Here is a 17,421-nt window from a genome sequence, read left to right as displayed (position 1 = left end):
TTCTTTGGGCAAAAAAAGCTCAGATCTTGTCTACCTTCATTTGAACATCTTCTTTGTCCCTGATATTGTGCTAGGTGCTGAAAATATAATGGTGATCCAGTCCAAAAATATTTGCCTGTCTGGTCTGGAGCTTGTAATCCAGTGCAGAAAATTGCTATTAGTTAAAATACTTATATAAGCAAATGTAAAAAATGCAACCATGACAAGAACTACGAAGGAGAGGATTCAGTGACTGTGAAAACCCCTAATAGGATTTGACCTAGTCATGGGGAAGAAAAGGAAGGTTCCCTGAATAAGTCACCTCTGAGCTAAGAAAGAAGAAAAGTTAACTGGAGAAGGGGAAAACATTCCCAGCAGAGGGAGTAATATGTGCATCCCTGTAACGCTAAATTAAGATAATGTAGGCTGAATAACTAGTTTGGCGCTTTCCTATAGAGATGATCACCGGGTCCAAATGGCTGTTGGCATTTTGGAGCTGGAAAAGTTAGGGAGTCACTCTTTGTCCAAAAACATTTAATACTATACTAAAAGGTTCCACATGAAGATGGTGTTTGCCATTTAGCCCGCATGGCCAACACCTATTTAGAATAATAGGTAAAGAAATCAACCTTCATCTAAAAGAAGAATTAAACTTTAAAATTGATTTGAGTAATTTAGTCAGACACAATAAACATTTCAGAAATGGGGGAAGATTTGAGCATATAATATAGTTTCTTGAAGTATGGTCTCTGGTTGAGTAGCATCACCATCACCTGAAACTGGTTAGAAATGCAAATAATGTGGGTCCCCACTAGACGTACTGAATACGAAACTCTAGGGGTAGAGCCCAGCAATTTGTGTTTAACAAGTCCTTAAGGATATTTTGATTCATGTTAGAGAATCATTAGACAATGTTATTGCTGAAGACCACGAGCCATGGGAACCTTTTGGAAGGTGTAGAGGTGACCACTCACTGAGTATAAGAAGGTCTAGAGCAGAGAGGAAGAATGTTTGGAGACAGATGGTAAAGCTTTGTTGTCATTGCTTTTATTTTCTAATCCAGGGACAGGAATTTGAAACAGTGTTGGGGCCCTCCCAATTCTGCTATAAACTAGGTTTTTTAGATCTTTGATTAGAGTTAGGATTACTCTAAAGAAAATTTATTCATTTTATCTAATACCACTTACCTTAAATCTAGCTATTTTAAGCAGACCTTGTCTTTGTTTGCTTCATTTTCATTTTTCAGAAAATTTGGAAGTATGGGCATTCTGGAGTATAAAGCAGTAATCATGCTCCAGAGATGTTGTTGAAGGAAAGATATGTTGGTGGCATTCTTTAGTTAGCTAACAATAGTCAGTTTAATATTCAAGAAAACAACTGTTGCCTGTAAGGTTTTGTGTGGAAGATCCCAATAAGTAGAGGTTGAAACTGTTGCCCTGAAGGATTCACTCAAATCAGACAAGATGCGTGTGAAGAGTTTACTACTTCAAGAACCTGTGCCAAATAAATGATTGGGGCAGTAAGTCCTACAGACGTTCAGAGGAGGGAGAGATAATACCTCTTTTTATTATACTAATGGCAGGATCACTGCCCTGGCCATGACTCATACAAAGTATCTGGCACACTGCAAATACCTAGGGGTTTTTCTTCTTTCAAATTTTGTAATGTTAATAGAGACTGAATGTCTGAATGTAAAGTACTTGTCATTAAGATTACAATTACTGCATAGCATATTGGCACATTATAATGGAGAGACTTACTGGATATATGAAGTGTGAGGCATTTAGGTCTTAAACACCGTCCAATGGGAGCTGGATACCATAAGGCCTTCAATCCAATTCACAGGGAAACATCAGTAATATAGAGAAATTGAATTTGGCTTCTTTGGCATTCTGGAAATTACCAACCATTATAATTGACAATTGGAAATTTGTATTTATTTGGAGGAAATTTATGCTTATTTGATTTTTTTTTTATCTGAAATCTCTGTAAATTTTCATTCCCTGGTTTGATAACATGGTATCTTTTTGGCCCAAGTTCTTCTCCTGACCGTTATAACAAATTGAAATAAAACAATTATTAGCTTGCTTAGTTTGTGAATGAATGGTGTTGGTCTTGGTTTTCTAGTAGACACCCTTATGAATAACAGTAGGAATGTTAGGGGTGGAAATGCAAGTAAAATACAATGGTCTCTAAGAAGTTTGTTTTTCTAAAATGTATTTTATTCTCTTGGTTTTGTCTTTTTGTGTCTATTATATAAACCTTAGTTTTGGTTCTGATGGATGGTGTTTCTTTCCCTATCTTCTTGAACTTGTATGTGGCTCCTGTGTCTTTTTCAGTATATAAGTTCAAGTATGAGCTCCTATGAATACAAGGCTGGAAATAAGCATTTCCACTGGGGGATTATTGAACACAAATCAAGAAAATGATGTTTCTTAATCTTTTTGAGCCTCCCAGCAATTTTAGCCTTTTTTAAAACAAAATTATTGTGGTTGTTATTCATAGAATAATGATATCTAAGCATGACCTTATTGAAAGACACCATATTTAAAGGAGTTTCTTTTCAGAGAAGGAAAAATACAGAACTTTTTGAAAACTATAATTCCACACATTTAGATGATGGTGATACTGATAATTGGTTCTCCTTTTATTACAAGTTTCTTAGTTTTATTGTTTTATGATTGTTAAAATGTGCAATCTCTATGACTACTTTTTATAATTTTTAAAGATTTTGTTATGGCCTTGTATATGGTCTATTTTGTAAAATAGTCTGTGGGAATTTGAAAAGAATGTGTATTTTCTATTTCTAGGATATAAATTAACCTTGTTAGTGCTTTTAAAATTTTTCTGTAACCATATTAGTTTGTATACTTAATTTGTCGAATTCATAGGGATAGTTAAAATTTCCCATTATAATGATGTCTTTCCCTGTCTTCTTACTACTGCCAACATGTGTTTTCATGCTATTTTATATGATACATATAATGGCTAATGACTAATTTAAATGGACTGGATATTTTATCAATATAAAATAACTTTTTTCCCTTTTTACTACTCATTGACTTAAAGTCTATGCAGTCTGCTCTTTAATATTACCACCTCTGCTTCCTTTTCCTTGTCATTTACCTAGTATCTTTTCTCCTTTACTTTCAAATCAGCTGTGTTAAAATTTAGGTATCACTTGTAAATAGTAGACGGTTGGATTTTACTTTTTTGCTTATTTTCTTCTAAAGATTTTATTTATTTGTGAGAGTGAGCGAGAGAGAGAGAGAGGGAGAGAGAGAGCAAGAGCATGAGCTGGGGAGGAGCAGAGGGAAAGGGAGAAGCAGACTCCCTGCCTAGCAGGGAGCTGGATGCACAGCTCCATGTGGGGCTTAATCCCAGGCCTCCAGATCATGACCTGAGCCTCAGGCAGACACTTAACCAACTGAGCCACCCAGGCACTGCCCTCCCCCCACCCTTTTTGTTTTCTGCCTATTTTTTTAATTAGGAAATTAAAATGGCAAATGAAATAGAAATTCTGGAAGAATTTCATTAAGGGTCCTTTCATATTATGACACTCTAACTGTATGCTTCTTAATCTACTTTATTAATTGATTGGGAGGCATAGCTAATGTCAGAAAATATATATTCATTTAAGATTTAGCTTTTACATTATGGATGAACTCATGCAAGAACTGAGTGTTCCTAGATAATAAGAAAGCACTGCCATTCTCATGTGCTTTCTAGATCATCTTTAGAACTGAAATTATTGCTGCCTTGAAAATTTAGTTTACAGTATTAGTTCCCCAAAACAGTGATTTTTTTTTTTCTTAGTTATGGAACTGTTGCTCTTTGCAGAAAACAGATGTTTTGAATCTAAGGGATTTTAAGGTATTAGAGTGGATGATTGGTTGTTGCTAAATTTGCCTCTTCATGACTAATCAGAGGAAAAGAGATAATCTCCCTTACTGAGGCAAGAATATAAATCCCTTTATATGTAGTCATTTCTGGTTCCCTGTTTATTAAATAAGATAATAATTAATGAAATTAGTAAATTAAATAAATAGTTAAAAATAGAATAAAGCATTTTGATAAAATGCTAAAAAACAAGCAAAATTCACTGTCTAAATAAAAACATTCAAAGAGTTAACAGCAAGTATCCTTGGAAAATTAAGAAGACTGTTACATTTCTTATTCTTTTTGGGAAACAAATTTGAACAAGGTTGCAGAGAGCAGGGCATATAGCCACCTTTGGCGGTATTTCATTGTAAACACTTGCTTATATGCATGAATGAAAACAAATTACTACAGATATCTGGGACAAATATCAAATAAATTTCTCTGTTCCTCACTTCTTGAAAAGTGTTTTAAAAAGTAGAATTTGTGGGTACCGTTCTGGAAAACAGTCGTACTAGAGAATTGTCTGTTATTTTATTATCAAAATTAAGTGAAATGTAAGTTTTTTCTTTTTTTTATTAGTGCAATTGCTTACATTAATAAATACTTTCAGGGAGGGCACCTGGGTGGCTCAGTTAAGTGTCTGCCTTCAGCTCAGTTCATGATCCCAGCGTCCTGGGATCGAGTCCCACGTCAGGCTCCCTGCTCAGCAGGGAGTCTGCTTCTCCCTTGACCTCTGTCCTTCCTCCCTGCTCATGCTCTCTCTCTCTCTCTCTCTCTCAAATAAATAAATAAAATCTTTTTTAAAAAAATAAAAAGTAAATGCTTCCAGGGAAATTTTCTTGCTACTGAAAGGGAAAAATAACATACAAGAAATACATAAACTCAGAACCACAAATACTTATATATTTTTATTTATGGAATCAAACTCTTTGATCTGGAAAGATCTTAACACATTTCACCTGATCATTTTTAGAGATAAGGGAACAAGGCCCGGTTTAAATGACTTATAAGAATTAATGTTGGCAAGAGCGCCTTTGGCTCAGGTCATGATCCCGGGGTGCTGGGATCAAGCCCTGCGTCGGGCTCTGCTCCACGGGAAGCCTGCTTCTCCCTCTCCCAGTCCCCTTGCTTGTGTTCCCTCTCTCACTATGTCTCTCTCTGTCAAATAAATAAATAAAATCTTTAAAAAAAATTAATGTTGGCAGAGCAGAAATAATATAACTATTTTAAAACAAGTCGTTATGAGCAATAACTATTTAGAGCCATAAAATTACTTCATTATACATGACAATAAAGTTTTAAAATTGATAGCCTTTCTACAAGCATAGCAACAGAATGTTTAGAGAAATAATATCAGGGGACAAAAGTGACATCATTTCTGGGGCACCTGGGTGGCTCAGTCGTTAAGCATCTGCCTTCCACTCAGGTCATGGTCCCAGGGTCCTGGGATCGAGCCCCGCATCGGGCTCCCTGCTCAGCGGGAAGCCTGCTTCTCCCTCTCCCATTCCCCCTGCTTGTGTTCCCTCTCTCGCTGTCTCTCTCTCTCTGTCAAATAAATAAATAAAATCTTTAAAAAAAAAAAAGTGACATCATTTCAGATTCTACAGATATTAAAAGAATAATAAGGGAAAGTTATGACCAAAGCTGTTGAAAAAATTGAAATGGAAATTTAAATTCATTGTTGAAATTGAAATGGACACCTTAAAAGACAAAAACTACCATATGCCATAGTTCATTCAAGAACAAATAGACAACCTGAATTGCCCTATATCTATGAAGATGAATGAATGTATATTTCTAAATGTTCCACAAAGAAAACCCCAAGTCCACATTGCTTCGCTAGAGAATTCTAAAAATTTATGGAAGAAATAATAGCAATTCTTTATCAAACACCTGAAGAAAATTGAAGAAAAGCAAATACTTCCCAACTAATTCTGTGAGGTCAACATTAATATCAAAATCAGACAAAGACATTAATGAAAATAAAACTATAGACCAATATAACTCATGAACATAGAGGCAAAAAAAATTTTTTTTTGAGAGAGAGCATGAGAGCAGGGGGAGGGGCAGAAGGAAAGGGAGAGAGAGAATCTTCAGCAGGCTCCACACTCAGCACAGAGCCCAAGGCGTTCAGTCTTAGGACCCTGAGATCATGACCTGAGCCAAAATTAAGAGTCTACTGCTTAACTGACTGAGGCACCCAGGCACCCTTCTTAAAACATTATTAAGAGAATGACAGGAGAAGTCACAGACTGGGCAAAAATATTTGTAAATGATGTAACTGATAAAAAAGCTTATATCCAGAATATATAAAGAATTCTCAAAACTCAGGAGTAAGGAACAAACAAACCCCCAAAATGGGCAAAAGATTTGAATAGCTAGTTTTCCATAGAAGATATACAGATTTCTAATTTCAAATAACTTGAAATTATTAGACTTCAGGGAAATACAAAAATCTCAATAATATCATTAGTCATCAGAAAGATGTAAGATTACAGCCACAAAGAGATATTATTTCACATCTATTAGAATGCTTAAAATTTAAAGGTCAACCATTCCAGGAATTGGCAAGAACTTGGGGGGAACTGGAGCTTTCATATACTGCTAGTGGGGATATAAAATGATCCAGTTTCACATTTTGGAAACAGTTTTAACAGTTTCTTGAAAAGTTAAATATACATTTATCATACACACTCCTAAGTACTTAACCAAAAAAAATTAAAACCTATGTCCATAACAAAGCCCTGTATGTAGATACTCATCTTAGCTTTATTTGCAGTAGGCAAAACCTGGAAACAAACCAAATATCCATCAACAGGTGAATGGATGAACAAATTATAGTATGTCCATATAATGAAACAATACACAGCAATAAAAAGGGGTAAACTATTGATACGTGCAGCAGTGTGGATTAATTTCAAAATAATTATGCTGAGTGAAGGAAGTCAGACAAAGAAAACATACTGTATGATTCTAATCTAAAACTCTATAAAGTATGCAAACTGAACGGTAGTAATAAAGCAGATTGGTGGTTGCTTGGGGATGAGAGGTTCAAGAAGGGATAGAATGCAGGGATTACAATGTGTATGAGAAAACTTTTGGGGGGTGATGGATATGTTTATTATCTTGATTGTGATAATAGTTTCACAGTGTATTCATATGTCAGAACATCAAATTGTACTCTTTCAGTATATGCAGTTATTATGTGTCATATTATGCTTTATTAAAGCTACTTTAAGATATATCAAATGTTTTCTAAAGATTATTGTTAAATTTAGAACTTAGCCTTTTTTCTTAATTTGAAATTCTTTTTTTTTTTTTTTAACTCTTGTGGTTTTTTGGTTTTTTTTAAGATGTTATATATTTGAGAGAGAGAGCGAGAGCACAAGCAGGGGGAGGGGGCAGACAGAAAAGCAGACTCCCTGCTAAGCAGGGAGCCTGATGTGGGGCCTGACCCCAAGACCTCAAGATCATGACCCAAGCTGAAGGCAGATGCTCAACCAACTGAGTCACCCAGGTGCCCCCAAACTCTGTGTTTTCAAAAGAAAATATTTTCCAATCAAATGCTGACCCAGACTGTCTTGGTTTATTTTTCTCTTTATTGGTCAAACAGCAGAAGTAGATTCCCCACCTTTAAAAATTAATATCATCAAATTCTTAGAATCATCTAATAAGTATATCTAAATTAGTGTATAAAGTTTAATATATTAAAGTGATTAGAAATATAGGGAGGGAGTTCAAGACACTGAAAATTTTATTTATTTATATTTATATGTATATATTTTTAAGATTTTTATTTATTTATTTGAGAGAGAGAGAATGAAGAGAAAGAGCATGAGAGGGAGGAGGGTGAGAGGGAGAAGCAGACTCCCCACCAAGCAGGGAGCCCGATGCAGGACTCGATCCTGGGACTCCAGGACCATGACCTGAGTCGAAGCCAGGCGCCCAAGACACTGAAAATTTTAAAAACAGGCAGTGTTATGGGCTATATTTTGTTCTCTCAAGAGTCCTGTATTGACTCTTAACCTCTTAACTCCTGATACCTCATGATATGACTATATTTGGAGGTAGGGTCTTTAAAGAGTTAATTAAGTTAAAATGAGGTTATTTGAGTGGGCTCGAATCCAATATGACTGATATTTTACTAATAAGAAATTAGGACAGATGAACACAGAGCAAAGACTATGTGAGGACACAAGAAGATGGCCACGGACAAGCAAAGAGAGAGGCCTTAACAGAAACCAGGCCTACCGGCACCGTGCTCTTAGATTACTAGATTCCAGAAGTGTGAGAAAATTCTATTGTTGAAGTTAACTCTGGCTCTGATATGTGTAGTGGTAACCTTAGCAAATTAACACAAGCAGGATTAAAAAAAAAAAAAAATTAAATATCAAGAAATTAAATATATAGGTACTAGGCTTATAACCTCATAGGAGATCTTTAATAGCAGTTTACACAGATTCTCTTTTCTTTTTAACAAGAAAATTAGTAAACTGTACAATAGAACTGAGGAGTTCACTTGGATATTAAAAATGTAAGGGAGTTAAGGTTCATGGAAGATTGAATGAGAAGGTCCAACATACCCCTCAAATGAGTTCCAAAAAACAAAACTAGAGAGAATGAGAAAGAGAACAATAAATGAAAATACGATAGTAGAGAATTTTTCAGAATTGATTAAATACATAGATCTTCATATTCTAGAAGTTTAAGTCACGGTCAGAAGAAACAAAAATATAACCAAACCTAGATTCATGTGCTTGGACATACAGAACACAGTAGATAAAGAGAAGATTTTTAAAGCCAGAGTAGGAAAGATGGATTAGTTACAGTGAAAAAACAATTAGGCTAATTGTGGACTTCATAACAGCAACAATAGAATCAGAATTTGGTAAAATATTACCTTCAAACTGCTGTGAGAATATGTTGTAATTATTTTAAAAATAATAAAAGAAGAAAAATTACTGAAGAATGACCTAGAACAACACTGTCTAATGGAAATATAATATGCACCATAGATATAATTTAAAATTATCTAGGAGCCATGCTTAAAAAGGTTAAAAAATAGATGAAATTAATTTTAATATTTCATTTAATCCAATATATTAAAATATTCTAATATGTTGTCAATATAAAAAAGTATTAATAAGATGTACACTTTTTTTTAAGATTTTATTTATTTGACAGAGAGAGACACAGCGAGAGAGGGAACACAAGCAGGGAGAGTGGGGGAGGGAGAAGCAGGCTTCCCGCTGAGCAAGGAGCCCGATATGGGGCTCGATCCCAGGACCCTGGGACCATGACCTGAGCGGAAGGCAGACGCTTAACGACAGCCACCCAGGTGCCCAGAGGTACACCTTTTTATTCTAATTTAAAATCTATTTTATATTCACAGCCCATCTCGATTCACTCTAAATTTCATCAAAAATATTTAGGTTTTATAAAAGGTATTGATGAAAAAGTATGTTTACATACTCAAGTTGTTCCAAGCATACTGTAAAAAGTTTCCTAATAACTGATTAAACACTAATTTTTAAATTTGTTTATTTTTTTAAGTAGGCTCCACGACTAGCATGGAGTCCAGCGCAGGGCTTGAATTCATGACCCTAAGATCAAGACCTGAGCTGAGATTAAGAGTCACTTAACCATCTGAGCCACCTAAGTGCCCCTTCATTTTAAAATTTAAAATATATGTGAAATTCAGTTTCTCAGTTATGTTAGTCACATTTTCGGTTCTTAAAAGCCATATGTGGCTAATGGCTACTGTACCAGAATGTGCAGATAGAAATTAATGTCCTCTTAAACTGTCAAACTTAAACTGTCAAAACAAAAGCATTTTCATGTAAAAAGTAAATATTTACCATCAATAAAACATCATTGAGGAAACTACTAAAAGATGTATTTCCAGAAGAAAGAAATTTAACCCAGAAGGAAGAAGGCTTAAAAAAGATGATAAGCAGAATAATTAGTTAACTTGATGGTAAATCTAAATAAGCATTGGCTATATTAAAACATCAATAATAATGATGTCAGATTTAAAGTTAATAGCATTTAGACTAGGGTAGGTGATAGGAGTTAAAACAGTTTAAGGGTTTGACTTACGAGAATGGTAGGTTTATTGACTTTAGAGCTTGCCTAGTCATATATCCTTAAACTTCGTAAGGATAATCAGAAAAAAAAAGAGAGAACTGTAGAACTTCCAATCTGGTAGAACCAAAGGAGAATAAATAACTCATCCATGAGAAGAGTGACAAAGCACTGAATTTCAAACTGATTTCTTGGTTTGTTTGTTTTATGAGCCTTTATAGGAAATATAGAAAGTTTTTATGGATTAAAAGCTTTTGAGTAAATCTTTATATAGTCCATGGTGCTTTTAAAAGACCAAATCCTAACTAGTCTCTTTGTATTACATTCCTAATTATCTACAGTCATAATTTTCTTGATTAACAGGGTGTATCAGTTGTCTTTGACAAGCTACAGCTTGTCCTGTCTTTATAAAGCCACAATGAACAGGTCCTTCAAGTTAAATGTGTTTGAACCAGACAACATTAGCCCATTTTCTCCCTGGAAACAAACTATAAAACATGAAATTAATATCTAGCATTCTTAAAATGAATAATGTCCGTTGTTTAACAAGTGTATGAAGCACTTCTAGTAAACCGCACCTCCCCCATAAATACACAGTCAATACACTGTTTTGATTTGAAATTTTTTTGGCTCAAGATGTGACAAAAAGACCATTTTATAAATTTAAAGAGTCATACATTTTTTAAAAATTTTATTTGACAGAGAGAGAGAACATGCTATAGAGCACAAACAGAGGGAGAGGGAGAAGCAGGCTCCCCGCTGAGCAGGGAGCCTGACATGGGGCTCAATACCAGGACCCTGGGTCATGACCTGAGCCGAAGGCAGACACTAAACTGACTGAGCCACCCAGGTGTCCCAAGAGTCATATATTTAAACAGGAAAGTTGCTACAGGTCATGCTTTCTAGCCTCATCCTAGGCTGATAGAAAGAATTTTACTCACTATATATTGTTTGAATTTCATAGTTAAGGAATACTGAGGTATAATGTATATAGTAACAAGTGTTACTCTTTTTTTTTTTTTTTAAATAACTGGAAGTTTGTACTTCTTAATCCCCTTTATCTACTTAATAAAGAGCATTATTGTTAATTTTACAGCCTGATGACTTTTATGAAAGTACACACCCATATAACTACCACCCAGATCAAGATAAGAACCTTTCCAACACCTGGGAAGTCTCCCTCATGCTCCTTCCTTTCAATTCTCCTTCTTCTTCCTCCTCCTCCTCCTCCTCCTCCTCCCCTTCCCCTGCCTTCTCCTTCTCCTCCTCTTCTTCTTTGATTATGGTTGAGACACAGTGTTACATAGTTCCAGATACACAACATAGTGATTCAACTTCTGTGTATGTTATGCTATGCTCAGCACAAATGTAGCTATCATCTGTTGCCATACAATGCTCTTACAATATTATTAATTTGGGGGTAAGAGAAAAAGAGCACATGAGTGGGGGGAGGGGCACAAGGTGAAGGATAGAGAGAGAATCTCAAGCAGGCTCCATGCCCAGCATAGAGCCCAACACGGGGCTCGATCTCACAACCCTAAGATCATGACCTGAGCCGAAACCAAGAGTTCCACATCTAACCAACTGAGCCACGCAGATGCCCCTACAGTATTATTAACTATATTACCTATACTGTGCCTTTTATTTCCATGACTTATTCATTCTATAATTGGAAGCCTGTATCTCTCACTTCCCTTCACTTGTTTTGCCTAGCCTCCACCCACTCCCCTCTGGCAGCCATTGGTTTGTTCTCTGTATTCATAGCTCTGATTCTGCTTTTTGATTATTTATTCACTTGTTTTTCAGATTCCACACATGAGTAAAATCATATGGTATCTGTCTTTCTCATCCTGACTTACTTAGCATAATACCCTCTAGGTCTATTCATGTTATCACACATGGCAAGATCTCATCCTTTTTTGTGGCTGTATAATATTCCTGTGTGTGTGTGGGTGTGTGTGTATGTGTGTGTACCACATCTTCCTTATCCATTTGTCTATCAATGGACACCTAGGTTACTTCCATATGTTGGCTATTATAAATAATGCTGCAATAAACAGAGCTGCATATATCTTTTTTGAATTAGTATTTTTGTTATCTTTGGGTAAATATCCAGTAGTGGAATACTGGATCATATAATATTTCTATTTTTAATTTTTTGAGGAACCTCCATACTGTTTTTCACAGTGGCAGCACCAATTTACATTCGTACCAATAATGCAGTTTTCCCTTTTCTCCACATCTTCACCAACACTTGTTACTTCTTGTCTTTTTGGTTTTAGCCATTCTGACAGGTGTAAGATGATATCTGGTTGTAGTTTTGGTTTGCATTTCCCTGATGATTAGTGATGTTGAACATCTTTTCATGTGTCTGTTGGCCATCTGTATGTCTTTGGTAAAATGTCTTTTCAGGTCCTCTGTCCATTTCTTACTTTTATTTTTTATTTTTTTATTTTTAAAGATTTTATTTATTTATTTGTCAGAGAGAAAGAGCACAAGCAGGGGGAGAGGCAGGTAGAGGGCGAAGCAGGCTCCTAGCTGAGCAAGGAGCCTGAGGTAGGACTCTATCCCAGGACACTAGGATCATGACCTGAGCCAAAGGCAGACACTTAACCACCCAGGCATCTCATCTCTGTCCATTTTTTAATCAGATTGTTTGGTTTTTTGGTGTTGAGTTTTGTAACTTGTTTTATATTTTAGATATTAACCTGTGATTGGTTATATCATTTGCAAATATCTTCTATTCAGAAGGTTGCCTTTTTTTGTTGTTGCTGGTTTCCGTCGCTGTGCAAAAACTTTTTATTTTTTTTATTTTTTTATTTTTTAAGATTTTATTTATTAATTTGAGAGAGGGTCAGAGAGAGAGAGCACAAGAGCGGGAAGGGTCAGAGGGAGGAGCAGGGAGCCCAGCGGATGCAGGGCTTGGTCCCGGGACTCCAGGATCATGACTTGAGTTGAAGACAGACATTTAACCAACTGAGCCACCCAGGCACCCCAGAAGCTTTTTATACTGATGCAGTCCCAGTAGTTTATTTTTGTTTATTATTTCCCTTGCCTGAGGATACATACCTAGAAAAATGTTGCTACAGCTTATGTCAAAGAAATTATTCCCCGTGTTCTCTTCTAGGATTTTTACAGTTTCAGGTCTCACACTTAGGTCTTTAATCCATTTTGAGTTTATTTTTGTGTATGGTGTGAGAAGGTGGTCCACCTTCATTCTTCTGCACATATGTAGCTGTCCAGTTTTCCCAACACTGTTGAAGACACTGTCTTTCCCCTATTGTTATATTCTTGTCTCCTTTGTTGTATATTAATTGGCCATATACATGTGGGTTTATTTCTTTTTCTAGTTAATTCTTGACTACTAAGCGTAATCATTATTATGACCTGTTACACAGATAAATTTTGCCTGATTTTAAACATCATATAAATAGAATCATACAATGTAAACTCTTTTGTGTCTGACTTCTTTTACTCAACATTCTGAGATTTATCCACATTATGTAACTAAGCTTTTTAAAGAAAGCATTTTATGATTACTTCTCTATTTCTTTTCTCAAATATAAAAATTAAAAAGGGGCTTTATGCATTGTATCATTTAGTAATCAGTTAAGATTTTTACCTTTTTCAGTGATGTGTATCAGTCATGTTTAACATTTTTACAAGAAATGTGTCCTGATATTTCTTTTTGGACAGTGGAATTGTTTACCATTCAAACAGGCCTCTCCCATTTCTCTTTAGAAGGAAAAATTCTTGAAAATGTAAATAGGGAGGGGATATCTGAAGAGCAGCAGAGAATAGCATTAGTAATCACAAAAATATTTTTCATAAATAGCTTCAGATCATGGTTATGTAGAATCATGTCATCATAATTAAAGTGAGTTTCTCTCTGGCAAACTATGTTTCCTTTTTCTAGAAATTGAAAATATAAACTAATCTTAATTGACTTTTTCATTCAATTCTCAAAACATGAAATAAATGCCAATCACCCTTAATATTTTTGGTTTTTCAGTCATTGTAAGTAAAGAGTAATTTTTTTTTTAAAGACTTTATTTATTTATTTGACAGACAGCGAGAGAGGGAACACAAGCTGGGGGAGTGGGAAAGGGAGAAGCAGGCTTCCCACTGAGCAGGGAACCCGATGCAGGCCTGGATCATGACCTGAGCCGAAGGCAGATGCCTAATGACTGAGCCACCCAGGTGTCCCATAAAGAATAATTTTAAAAGGTCCTCAAACGTAAAGAGAAGTTGCTGAGTTCATTCTTGAAAATTTGTAATCTTTTTTCCCCATTTTATTCAGCTAGCAGGAGTGGAAGAAGATGTTTCTTAGAAACTTGAAATTGTGTTGGAGGGAGAAAAAATAAAACCTGCTGTTTCATAAATGGCCTTTAATTTAAAATTTATTTCTGTTGTGGATTACATCAGTTATAGTTTAATTTGTCTGACAAAACGTAATGCAGCCCCTATGTGATCTACAGAGGCTGTCAGGAAGTTGCTGGGTGGCAATAGAAATGCCAGTGCTTTAAGAAGTTTGGCACTGGGTTCCAAAATATAATCAAGTTTTGAAATAGACTTTACCGTTCAAGATGAACATTTTCACAACTACTTGAATGGGATGGTTAAATAAGATATGATTGGCGAGGGGCGCCTGGGTGGCTCAGTTGGTTAGGCGACTGCCTTCAGCTCAGGTCGTGATCCCAGGGTCCTGGGATCAAGCCCCGCGTCGGGCTCCCTGCTCAGCGGGAAGCCTGCTTCTCCCTCTCCCACTCCCTCTGCTTGTGTTCCCTCTCCCTCGCTGTGTCTTTCTCTGTCAAATAAATAAAATGTTAAAAAAAAAAAAAGATATGATTGGCATATTTTAAGAAAGAAACCACTTTCAAGCAAATTTGTCTTTTAGAAGTCTGCAGCGGAAATAGTTTTCCTCCCTACGTTTGGACCCTCCTTCAGGAAATAAAATTTGTTGTTAGTCCCAGTGTCTTTTCTAGGTACAAGTTGTATGTGTAAGGTCACATGCATATATCAGACAAGGTAGGAGATCAGAGGTGCTTGCTGCAAGGCCTGAAGAGATACAACATAGATATTCCCTGGATTTATAGAAAGGGTCAAAGAAGAAACAAAATGCATAGGAAGTTCATCTGTAGTTTGCTTTACTTTGGGAACAAGAAAGAAAAAAAAACTAATGAAGATAATTTGATTAGGTGAATAAGGCATTTATTTCTAAATGCACAGTGGGATCTTCACTTCATTTTGGTGCCATTTATTCAGCTTCTTCCTTATAAATAGAGAAGAACTGTTCAGGTCTCACTTCTAGTCTAAAGTTATTTCTGACAGTCATTCTGCCTTTCTCATAGAAAATGACTTTATTATGGATAAAAGAGTTACTTGTAACACTTTCTGGTTTTCTGTATATCTTCAAAAATGCCTCATTTGTGGCTTAATAAACTGAAAAAAAAATTCAAGCATTAGGGGAGAATATAAAGTCACAAATACCCTCCATCTCATGATGTTCTTAATGTCCTTTAAGTGACATGGAAATGGAGCAATTACAAGGTCAAGAAGCAACTCAGTTGAGCTGTGATACCATTTTACTGACCCTCTTAAGGGCAGTAATTCTTCTTCTTCTTTTTTTTTTTTTAAGATTTTATTTATTTATTTGAGAGAGAGAGAGCAAATGAGAGGGGGGAGGGTCAGAGGGAGAAGCAGACTCCCTGCCAAGCAGGGAGCCCGATGCGGGACTCGATCCTGGGACTCCAGGATCATGACCTGAGCCGAAGGCAGCCGCTTAACTGACTGAGCCACCCAGGCGCCCGGGCAGTAATTCTTATATGTGTGTCAGCTCAACTGGTATGGATATCTGAATCCCCAGGAAGCTTTTAGAAAATACTGTGTAGAATCCTGTACCCTGTCTCCAGAATTCACACCAAAATCCTATGACTCAGGAGACAGGAGTCTTGTGTGCTTTCTTAATTACCCCAACCCACCTAAGGCCAATACTTTGTAAATTTAAAGTTTGTTTCAATATTCCGATTAACAAAGCTGACGCTTCCTTTGACTCATACTTGAAAAAAATAACTGAAAGTAATAAAGATTGTAGAATAGAATAAAGATAAGAGTAATCTCTCAGTGAATAATTTGAAGTTCCTGGTGTTGAAAGAAAACTTTTGTTTTTCTTCATAATGAAGCTCCAAAATAACCTTTTTTTGTGACCGGCAAAATGTAAATTGACAAATTATTGTCATAGCAGAGCAGGGCAGAAGGACGCCTTTAAAAGATTGTGAACCTGTGGTATGGAGTTGGAATTGTAAACAAATTCATTTTTTTTCAAGTATTGCGATTACATTATTGTAATGGCCTTGTACCTGGTCTTTAAGAAATTCATAGTTAATATCCTTAAAACATTTCCATTCTAGAAGAAATGTGTGAAAACAGAGTTACAAAAGCATTTTGTTCTGTATTTTGGCATATAATTTTTGAGTGTGCAGTTTTTATTGATGAGTGCAAAGAAGGTTGGTGGAAAAAGTGAACACCAAAGGAAAATGAAAGAGGAGGAACTTAATATATGAAAAGAATAAAGTAGGCAGCTTCCTCAGAATATGGTAAGAATGAAAGAAGACTATGCAGCCATCAAAAAAAATGAAATTTTGCCGTTTGCAACGACATGGATGGAACTAGAGTGTATTATGCTAAGCGAAATAAGTCAATCAGAAAAAGACAAGTATCATATGATCTCACTGAGATGAGGAATTTGAGAAAGAAGACAGAAGATCATAGGGGAATGGAGGGAAAAATGAAACAAGACAAAACTAGAGAGACAAACCACAGGAGACTCTTAATCTCAGGGAACAAACTGAGGGTTGCTGGAGTGGAGGGGGATGGGAGGGATGGGGTGGCTGGGTGATAGACATTGGGGAGGGTAAGTACTATGGTGGTGAGCACTGTGAATTGTGTAAGACTGATGAATCACAGACAGACCTGTACCCCTGAAACAAGTAATACATTATATGTTAATAAAAATTAAAAAAAAAAAAAAAAGAATGAAAGAAGACGTGAAAGGAACTGCTGCTATTTCTTTCATGCTGTTTGGATCAGGTGGCCAGGAAAGTTTGCTGCAGTAGAGAGCAAATTCTTAGGGACCTGCTTCCTTCTATATCCATACTGTTCTAGCCGTATAAGCCCTGTTGCTTTTAATAATCATAACCAATTTAGTTTTACTAATATAGATTGCCTATATACCACTTTTGTTAACTCAGATCTCATTGGTGTTTTGTTAACAAGAGGCTCAGTTTGGGATTATCTCAAGAATCTTGCAAGTAAATAACAAAACAAAACTACTAGAAGCCTAAATGATCAGATGCCATACTAAGATTCCAGTGGTTGTGGTTTGGATAGGTGGCTTGCATGTGTTCAGTGTTTAAAAGCAAAAAAGAAAAAGAATGTGTGTACTTGTGTGAGTTAATGTCGTCATGAAGAAATAAA

The 17,421-nt window shown here is 35.9% G+C and overlaps 1 protein-coding gene across 8 annotated transcripts in view; it reads left to right on the top strand.

Annotated features, from left to right (window-relative positions):
- The window catches only part of PTPN13 (protein tyrosine phosphatase non-receptor type 13), a 208,497-nt gene that overhangs the window by 53,895 nt on the left and 137,181 nt on the right, over positions 1-17,421 (top strand). The window lies entirely within an intron of this gene.

The sequence above is a fragment of the Mirounga leonina genome, unplaced genomic scaffold, assembly GCF_011800145.1.
Source record: "Mirounga leonina isolate KUSES-001 unplaced genomic scaffold, KU_Mleo_1.0 Mir_129, whole genome shotgun sequence".
Classification (NCBI taxonomy): Eukaryota; Metazoa; Chordata; class Mammalia; order Carnivora; family Phocidae; genus Mirounga; species Mirounga leonina.
The sequence above is the reverse complement of the archived record's forward strand: the minus strand, read 5'-3'. Positions and strand labels throughout refer to the sequence as shown.